Below are 10,722 nucleotides of genomic sequence, written 5' to 3' on the forward strand. Positions count from 1 at the left end.
TTTTGTGTTGGTTGCATTTGTTTTGTTCTCTCAGAGGGAAGTCCCACTTTAAATCAGAGTGTCTGATTGTCCAGAGGCCAAAGCCAGAGGCTGTTCTGAGGCCCTCCGACCTGAGGTCTTTGAGTGCTGGACTGCCAGTCTGCTCTCTTCTGGCCACAGTGATGTCACCCCTCACCCCAGGAGGAGGTACCTCTGTGCCACCATGGGACATGGTTAGGAAGCCCCAACTTAACTAAAGGAGACTTGGGTGTGGGGGGTCATATGATGGGTCAGAGCTGGGGATTCAGGGCCAGGGAGCTGACCCCACCAACTTACCTGTCAGCCAGGTAAGAGAGCACCTAACCGTGGAGACCGGAGCAGTTTTGGGGGGAGGAGGCCCCATGACTGGCAGTGTGCATCTCAGTAGAGTGAGAGACAAGGGACCAGGACCGCATCTGCCCTGCATGACTTTCTTCAATGGAGAACAGGGGCATTTTGGGGACCCAGGGTCCCACTGACCATGGTCAACCCCCCAAAGCCTGACTGTCCAATCACAGGTCTGCTTTGACAAGCCCTGTGTGGAGGGCACCAGGCTCAAGTGAAGGGACTGAGGGAACACTACCAGGGAAGGTACACGGAACCACAGAGTGTGGGGGTGCAAACATCTGTGGGTTGCTGGAGGGGATGCTGAGATTTGGTGGCGGCAGGATAAGATGAAGACAAGGTGGCTGTAATGCAGGAGAAAACAAGAAAATCAGGGCTAGGGAGAGACACAAGGGGCTTGGGCCAGCATTCACAGCTACATGCAGTGCTCACATCAGGCTCCATGGACAGAGGCTTCACAGAGAGTGATTTCTCCTGGCAGAGGAGAGAGGAGAGAGCCTTCCAGCAAAGCTGAAGCATCAGAGGCACTGCACCATGGGAAAAAAGCAACCAGCCAAGATGGCGGGGCCAGGGACACCTGCAAAGAGGGCAACCAGCTCTCCTGGTGACCAGAACCCTGAACACCCTGAAATCCAGACAGCTCCCCAGGTTGGGTCCCATTATCCCCTGCAAAAGTGGAAAGGAACATGACCTCCACCCTCCTTCCAGGAAATGGGAAATTCCAGGAGCAGCCTGGGGCCAGCTAGGACCTGTCCCATCCTGGGAACTCTCTGACCCAAGAATCTGAGGACAGGCCCCTCAAGAGCACCCCTGAGGGGACCCAGCTCAGCCCAGGCCTGGGAGAGGGCCAAAGGCCAAAAGGGCTGCTACTGTGTGAGAACACAGGCTAGCCACCATTCTCCAAGCCTGCCGACCCCTGAGGTCATCTGGAAGGAACGGCCATTCCTGGCTCAGCAAGAGAGGAAGACCATTGTCTCTAACAGAGACCCCTGGATCCATCTGCCACAGGGCTGGAGAGCCAGGGCCAGTGACTCTCCCTGGTAGTGACCTTTTGGGGGGAAACTCAAACTCATCAGCCATTGACTTAGAGTGTTTCCAATAAGGGAGACAGGGATGGATAGGCTTGTAGCTGAGAGCAATGGACCAGAATGAGATGCCAGTGCTAGAATCCAGGGAAAGTCAACAAGGCTACGAAGCCCCAGCATGCACCAGGCCCCGGCCTGGGGGTGGGGGGTACACAGTGAATGGGACAAAATTCCTGCCCTCTGGGAGCTCACACAGAGTGGTACCGTCACACACAGACCAATTACTCTCACATAGTGAGTGCTGGCACGCTAGAGGTGACAGGGAAGGGCTGTGTCAGAGTGAACAGTCAAGGAAGGCCTCTGAGGGGAGGCATATTCAACAAGGTCAAGGTCAGGTCTGAGGGCAGGTGAGCAGTTCAGAGACGATCTCCACAATGTTGAATGGCCAGTGTTTTGAAGCAGAAACCGAGATATTTCCTAATATATGAATTTACTTACATGAAAATCGTTACTATCTCTTACTTAAATGCATTTGAAGAACTACTTATACTGAGGAAATAATAAAATTAGGCTTCTCCTGGAAAACTCCGGACAGATGGGCATGATAATCAGTGGGAAAGGAGGTGGGTTGAAAGCAGGCTGTCAGGCTGTTCCAGAGGCAGGCCGGGTGGGGGTGGCGTTAAGGGCTGGGCCGCAGCGGGAGGACCCAGGCCACCAGTGCAGTCCCCAGAAGAGAAACACCCACAGTGAGGAAATGCTGTCCTGCCGCCAGGCAGTACTGTCCAGACCCAGGGCTCCCGTATGGTTCTGACTCCTGATGGGGAGGAGCCCACCCCAGGGCGCCATGAGCCCACAGGCAGCACTCTTCCCCCTCCCTGTCTAACCTGTCACCCCAAACCAAGGGGACTCAGGTTTGCAATTTAAAATATAATAGGGGGTGCCTGGGAGGTTCAGTCAGTTAAGTGTCTGACTTGGGCTCAGGTCATGATCTCATGGTTCTTGGTTTCGAGTCCAGCGTGGGCCTCTGCACTGACAGCTCAGAGCCTGGAGCCTGTTTCCGATTCTATGTCTCCCTCTCTCTCTGCCCCTCCCCTGCTTGTATTCTCTTTCTCTCAAAAATAAATAGATAAACATTAAATAAATAAATAAAATATAACAGCATGGACTCCATGGCCCATTACCCACAAGGCCCTGGGATTGGCACCTTTTCCGACCTCAGCGTGAATTTCACAAAACTGTAGTAGGGTTGATTTCTCATCCAGTAGGATAGGCAGAAGACCACTGTGCACCTTGGCGAACCTACCTTCCTTCCCCAGCCCTGACGGATGTGGCTAATTGACCACTGCTTTTCAGGAATCACCACCAGTCAACAAATGACACCTGGGATGAAACTCAGTTACCAGCCACCCATGGTGTCCTTGTGGAGCCACCTTGAGGGAAGCCATGGATGGAGGGGGTTTTAGAGCAAGAGGCCCAGCCAGACTCTGGGTCCCAGGGAGGAAGCCTCCTCAAACACCAGCAGCAGGGGCTCATGCCCACTGTTGTCAGATTGCCTGTGGAAAATGGCTCGGGAGGACGCCTCACTATTCCTTAGCTCAGCGATGCTCTGCTCGTCTGGTGCTCAGGACCGCTTTTCTTGGGGCTCCACACCGCTCCAGCATCCTGTCAACACCCTGCCCAGTAGGTCCCCTCACTCCTCTACTCACCGGCCACCAGCTCCCTCTCTCCTCTGACCCACAGAGCAAACCACTGAGGTACAAGACAGCAGCCAGGGTCACAGATGCAGGTGGGGAATGCCAGGGGGGATGGAACTCAGAAGAGCTCTCCATCCCTGGGCAAAGCATGGCTGGGAGAGGCCACCACCAGGCATTTCTGGCCTTGAGAGACCCTTCACGGGACAGGGGAATGTGTTCCCTCCAGGAGCACGTGGGGTCCAGACAGAGCCCAGTGGCCTGGAGTCACAGGCTGAGCTCTTATGTGCTCCCCTCCCCTTCCCAGGAAGGAGCCAGGCCCAGCGATAGGCCCCATGTCCCAGCCTGGAGTCAGAACTGGTTCCACTGGGAAAATTCCATTCTGGAAGAGGCTGGAGGGTGAAAGAACTGGGTCGGGAGATGAGGAGGAGGGCTGGAAACTTTTTCCTCTGTCCCTCCATCCCTCCTGCAGGTCTGGGTGGCTCCTTTCCCGAGGGAACCCGGCGCCCTAACCCCATTAGCCAGCCCTGAGCACCTCGGTGCTTCCTGCTTCCATGACCCTGAAGAACCTCAAGGCAGACTCTGGAAAAATTGTGGGAACTAGCTGCGGGAAGGCAGGAAGCCACCAGGAGAGCTGGCTTTTATTCCCACATTCCCAACTTCCCTCCCTCCAGCACCCCCAATCCTTTTGCCTTCTAAGACGTGTGGGCTAGGAAGTGGCCTCCCCACCAACCCCCAGGCTTAAGGGGGTTGTGCCACCCCCTGTGCCACCATCACAGGGTCCCAGAACATCCGATCTGGAAGCAGACAGGTTAGTCAGTCCAACTGCTTCCTTTTATGGATAAGGAGACTTTCATTTAAGACGTTAAATTAAAGCCTCAAAAATAACAACAGAATAATCCTACGGGCAGTAGGGGGAAGGAAATAACAAATACAAAAGCAGAAATAATGAAATAGGAAAGACATACACAATAGACAGAATTAACAAAACCAGAAGTTAGTTCTAAGAAATGACTAATAAAATAGACAAAGCTCCCATTTGACTACTGATCATGAAGATGAGAGTCGTCACAGATAAGTACGTTAAGGCAACAAGGGTTAGAACTACTCGCACTGCAGAAATGTGGTTTTAAGTAGAGACTACTCCAAAAAAACTCCAAACAAACTATACACCGTATGACAACACATTTGAAAACCTTCACAGGGAGAGACTGGGTGGCTCAGTCAGTTGAGCATTCAGTTCTTGGTTTCAGCTCAGGTCATGATCCCAGGGTTGTGAGAACGAGCCCCATGTCAGGCTCTGTGCTGAGCATGGAGCCATCTTGGGATTCTCTCTCTCTCTCCTTTTGCCCCTCTCCCCTGCTCGTGCTGTCTCTCTCTTAAATAAAAAAAGGAAGAAAGAAGAAAGAAAGAAAGAAAGAAAGAAAGAAAGAAAGAAAGAAAGAAAGAAAGAAAACCTTCACAGAATGAATACTATTCTAAAAAAAACACTTTACCAAAACTCAGTCAAGTACAAACAGAAAATTTGAGATGTATAATCATTAAAGAAATTTGAATGGGTAGTTAAAAATCTATCACCTCCCTCCATGAAAATGATACAAAACCAGGCCAAATGATTTTGCAAAATTCTACCACGCACTGAAGGAACAGATAGTTCTAATCTTACATTAACTCTTTCAGAGAGGAGAACAAAAGAAGGAAATTTCCCAAACTCCTTTTCTGGAGTCATTTTAAAAACAAAAACGAAACCAGACAAGGCTTATATGAGAAAAGAGAAACTACAGGCCACTCTTGCTCCTGAGCATAAATATAATACTTGTAGAGGCAAAATAACATACTGAATCTGGCAGTGAAGAACAAAGAATGTGATAAACCATGACCGAACTCGATTAGTCCCAGGAATTAAAGATGGTTAAATATTAGAAAAACCCATTAATATAATTCACTACATTAACAGATTAAAGGGGAAAAACAATATGATCATTTCAATTGATGCAGAAAAGGCAATCAATAAAATTCAACATTGAGGCACCTGGGTGGCTCAGTCTGTTAAGTATCCGAGAGCATGGCTTTGGCTCATGTCATGCTCTCACAGCTCGTGAGTTCGAGCCCCGAGTCAGGCTCTGCGCTGACAGCTCAGAGCCTGGAGCCTGCTTCAGATTCTGCATCTCCTTCTCTCTCTGCCCCTCCCCTGTTCATGCTCTCTTTCTTTCTCAAAAATAAATACAAAAAAAATTTTTTTAATAAATAAAAATACAAAACCAGCAACCTTAGAACAGAGGAAAATGTCATAGCCTTATAAGTGATACCTACCCAAACCTACACCAGCCATCACACCTAGGCGTGGAATATCAGAACGCCTTTCATAACTAGGAAGGACGGTACCTGCTCCCACCATCGCTAGTCACCAAGTGAAGGAAAAGGAGGAAAAATGAAAGCATGATGGTCGGAGAAATCAAATTGTCACTATTGCCAGACAGTCCAATTATTTGTAAAAAGCCCTGAAGAATCAAGAGGAAAAAATCATTAGAATTAATTCAGAGGAAAAGCCTGCAGCCTGGTAGGGGCTGTTTCTCCTCTGTCCCACAAGCCTGCCCTGGCCACTCTCTGGCCTCATCCCCACCCTCTCACAGGGCCCCTCCTCTCACCAATAGACCCCAGCCCAACTGCACTTGCTGAGGACCAGCCAGGTGGGCGCAGGCTGCCTTCACGCACTCTGGTAGGCCGGGAGCCAAGTAGGGATGAGGGCACGGAGTCTCTCTGCGGGGGCCTACCCACTGCAGATGTGGACTGTGCGAGCTCTGGTCTCAGGGCCAGGCCCTCCGGTGCCGCTGAGGACGCCCTTAGCAGATTGGTGAGGTGGTGTGGGCAGAAAGAGCCTCAGGACGTGATCACATCAGGAGTTTGGGCTGGATTCTTGTTACATCAGCGGGGCTGGATGCTCACCCTCCAGAGGGGCTCAGCCTTGGCCTTGTCAGGGAGTGAGCTCTGACCACCATGCCAGCGGTCATACTGGAAGCACAGAGTGCTGGAATGCAGGACGCCAGGGCCCACAGCACCAACCCACCTCAGCCCCACGTAACTGCCGGGCCCTCAGCAGCCCTCTGCTTGTGGTCCTCCCAGCCTCTCTGTATTGATGACTGGCTAACCAGCTTTTCCTCCCTGTCAGATCCAATCAGCCCGTGGTCAACAGGGAGTGGGCACGTGAGGACCTGGGTGGCAGGCAGGCCTCACCTGCCTCAGAACCGGGAGAAGAGGGCAAGGCCCCAGGGTCCGGGGATGGATTTGGAGGGCCAGAGGTGGCGAGGATGTGGGAGAAAGGCAAAGGACTCAGGAGGAATACCAGCGAAGCATCTTCTTCCCAGAGTGCTGAGGGATGCCTCTGACAAGAGGCCACAACTGACCCTTGGAGATGGGGATTCTCGTATGCAGGGAAGCCAAGGGCCTATAGTAGTTACCTGCTGGTGCTTAATAAACTACTCCAAAACTCAGCAGCTTAAAACACTCACTGTGGGTCAGGAAATCAGAGTCCACCCGGCTGGACGTTTCTGGCTCAGGGCCCCTCGGGAGGTTACAGTCAGTGTCAGCCAGGCCTGCGGTCATCTGAAGGCTTGAGTGGTGCTGCAGGATCCACTTCCACTGTGGCCCATTCACCTGGCTGACACATCAGTGATGGCCCTTGGCTGGAGGCCTTGGCTCCTTCCACATGGGCCTCTCCATTGGATGCTTGAGTGTCCACATGGCATGGCCATTGGCTTTCCCCAAATGACCCAAGAGGTCAAGGCAGAAGAAGCAGTTTGCCACCACTCCATCATATACACTGTGGATCAAGAGTGGTGGGTGCTAGGAGGTAGGGATCACTGAGGACCATCTTGGAGGCTGGTTACCAGGGCCCTTAGGGGAGTAGGAGGTAGGAGGTGGACTATAAGATTTATCCAGAGAGCGCCTTCTGTGCCTCTGCCTATTTTAGGACAACGTGCTAGCCTTTCCAGTGAGCTGAGCTCAAGCCCTGTGATTATGATATTTCCCCCACAGACCCCAGTCCTGGCTCCTTCTTCCAAAATCTCATTAGTCTGTGCCCCTCTGCCTCAACCTCCCCCCACCCCCACCATCTGATTCTGCTCCTTTCCCCTGCCCTAACCCCCATTCCCATAACCTTGTCCTCTCACCTCCACAGCTAAAAGCTTACAAGGCTGAGAAGCATTCTCTCTGTAAGCATTCTCTCTCTCTCTCTCTCTCTCTCTCTGACTGAGTGGGGGGAGTTCTGATCTGAGGCTCAAGAACCCACATCCCTGGGCCACACTGGGATGGAACAGAAGGGCACAGCTGTGCTTCCTGTCTATAGGGACAGCAGACACAAGGGACCCAACCAGAAGTTAAGAGTCTCCCTCCAGGTGGCCTCTACATGAAGGATGGATTTGGGAGGTGAGCTGGAGGAGGAGCCCAGGCAGTTCCTGGAGGCCCCAAACCAAAGCCAGCCCTCTCTTATGAGGCTCTGCAGGGAGCGGGGTGGGAGAACTACAAAAGTAGGGTGCCAGGCTAGATGGGGGAGCAGTTTCTCCTCACAGACCACAGCCTGCAAATGGGAAGTCCACACCCCAGGGGTCAGAGGCTCCAGTGTCAGCAGAGTTCAAGGCTTCCTCAGCTCCCAGAGCTCTCCCAGCTCAGGGGTATTGGCTAGAGGGGACTGAGCGCACCTGAGTCCACTCCTCAGCTCGTGCACAGGGCAGCACACTGGATGGGTGGGGGAGGGGCCAAGCCCAGGCCAGCACCAAGGTCCAGCCAAGCAAGGGGGACATACAGGGAAAGCAAAGTGAGCAGCTGGGAATGGCAAACCCCCGCCTTGGGAGGTGGGCTCCCCGGAAGCCCAGCCTCAGGTGGGGAAGGGATTCCCAGGAAGAACTCTGGGTGCCTAGAAAGCAGGGACAGTCTTAGCCTCACAAAGTGGAGAAGTGCCAGTCAGGCAAAAATGCTTTTGCCTACAGTAAAGGGGAGGATGATTTCTAAGCACATTTGGATGCGCTGGTGGGCTGGGGAGGCAGCTGAGGCCCCAAACTTCAGAAAAGCCAGCTTAACCTTGTCCTTTTTGGCTTTGGAGTCCACTCTACCGTGGGAGCTGCCGTGTCCTGGCATTTTTTTCTTTTTTTTACTTTTTTTACTTTTTATTTGAGAGAGAGAGAGTGGAGAGAGGGGCAGAGAAAGGGGGAGAGAGAATCCTAAGCAGGCTCCATGCTCAGTGCGGAGCTAGATGCAGGACTTGATCACACAACTCTGAGATCATGGCCTGAGCCAAAATCAAGAGTCAGATGCTCAACTGACTAAGCCACCCATGTGCCCCATGACACTTTATATTTATCTCTGAAATCAAACTTAGCCATCTCCCTTCCTTGAGAAAGGGAAGAGCTCAGGTGGGAGGGGGAGTTGACCAGGATTAATAAATTACATCAGAGGGTCTACAGAATGGGAAATCCATACATGAACAAGCCATGAACCACCCCTTTTCTAGGCACAGGGATGCCTGAGACCACTTCCCTTTGGTCCCCCGTCCTGCTCAAGCAAGTGTTCCCGTGCCCTCCCTTGCAGAGTTCTCAGTTCTTCCTCCACGGCACAGATTATGTGAAAAGGTCAGGTATGAATAATAGGGACTGGGGGAGCCTGTGGCAAACTGGACAGTGCTTGGAGGCGTTCACCTTCAAGAGTTGTTCTTTAAATATCATACTGGCCAAATCATAGTTGCCAGATCAGGCCACCAGTTTAAAACTCAAACAGCCTAGATGAGATGAAATCAGACCCCAAGTTATAACCTTGCATCTGTTCTTTATGCATATATGCGCATGTACACACACACATATACACATACACACACATATACACATACACACACATATACACATACACACACATACACACGCACATACACATACACACACATACACACACACACACACACACATACACACAAACTCCTGAAGTAAAGTGCTCTGGACACTTTGAAGAGTCAAATTGTTGGGGTGCCTGTGTGGCTCAGTTGGTTGAACGTCCGACTTGGTTTCGGCTCAGGTCATGATCTCACAGTTTGTGAGATCAAGCCCCGAGGCATGGAGCCTGTTTGGCATTCTTTCTCTCTCCCCCTCTCTCTCTGCCTCTCCCCCCACTCCACATGTGCACTCTCTCTCTCTCTCAAAATAAATAAACTTAAAAAAGAGTCATATTGTTACTCATTGTGGGCCCGATAAGTGGTATTCCATAAGCTATGAAGTTGGTCTGAGGTCTCTTTTCCTTAGTGTTCCCTCGGCCCCAACCGCCCCATGAAGGCCCTCTGACACGCCCCGCCCGCCGCAGACCACAGAGGCTCTGTCTTGGGTGCCAGGGTGGAAGACGCAGTGAGAGAGGGGAATGGTTGCAGACATGCTGTCTCCAGTGGGGCCCCCGAGCCAGAGCGGAGACCTTCCCAGACAGGCTGGGAGCTTAAAGCCAGGGAACCCGGAGCACCAGAAACTCCTGGTGAGTTTACGTGGAGAGAGGAAAAATGGGTGAGGACCATGGGTGTCTGCAGTCTGCAGAGATAGAAGGTGAGGCTCAGGGCCCCACAAGCTGGGGAGAGCGAGTGCCCCTCCAGAGTCCAGAGCAGGGCAACCGCCTACAATAGAAAATGCCATATTCCAGGCTGAAAGGGCCCAGGCTAAAAAGCACAGCACACTATGGGGAGGTGGCAGGGGGCTGAGAGGCCTGGCCGACCTCAGCGCCCCCCATGCCCTTGCAGCTAGGCAGCTCCAAGGCAAGCCAACTGTAATGGGGAGTCCTGCTTGGGCCATGGGAGGAGGGTATAGGAAGTATTTAGTTTCCAGAGGGCGAGAGCTTATACAGGGAAGAAACAGCCAGCCAGCCTGCGAGGGCAGAGGAGGCAGGGCCAGGGGAGGCTGCACTGCTCTCATCCACCACCAGGTGGCAGCAAAAAGCACTGAACCTGCCTCACATGTCCCCAGGGTCATACAGGAGCGCAATCTGGCTGAAGCAGTTTCTCTCTATCCCTTTCTCCTGGACCTCCTTCTTCACCCACTAACTAGTCCACCAAAAGTAAGCACAGATGTGCAGAGCAGTCAAAGGGAGGCAGAACCCAGGGGTCTGGACATCTGCCTGTGCCCAGCGTGCCAACGTACTTGTTCTCACAAGCGGAGAAGCCCTAACAGCTCTGGATGAAGGACGCCAGGGACTCTGAAGATGGAACTCACCCTGGCTGGACCGTGGCTTTTTACTTTGGTCACTGGGCAGTGGCTCTGGGTGACATCTATCTGTGCATCATTGCAGACGGCTATCTATACAGGTGGCTGCCCTTCTTCCAGCTCCCAGGTCCTGCCCCAGGAAACTCTCCTGGAGTGGCCTACCCCACCTCTTCTCCTTCTCCTCCCTTGCCTTTGGCAGGAACTGGCATAATTTTACAGGGACATGGGGAAAGGAGCGTCCCAAACACAACACCTCTCTCTCTGTGGGAGACCAGCGGTCTTTCAGACTCCAAGGAAGCAGGGGGAGGGGGGAAGGAGAGATGGAAAATGGCAAGAACAAAAAGATCCAGAGAGGAAATCTGGCCAGATGAGTATGGGATGGCAGAGAAAATGCCAAGGTAAGGATGCCAATCTGGGGAG

Source organism: Neofelis nebulosa, chromosome 8 (genome assembly GCF_028018385.1).
Source record: "Neofelis nebulosa isolate mNeoNeb1 chromosome 8, mNeoNeb1.pri, whole genome shotgun sequence".
Taxonomy (NCBI): Eukaryota; Metazoa; Chordata; class Mammalia; order Carnivora; family Felidae; genus Neofelis; species Neofelis nebulosa.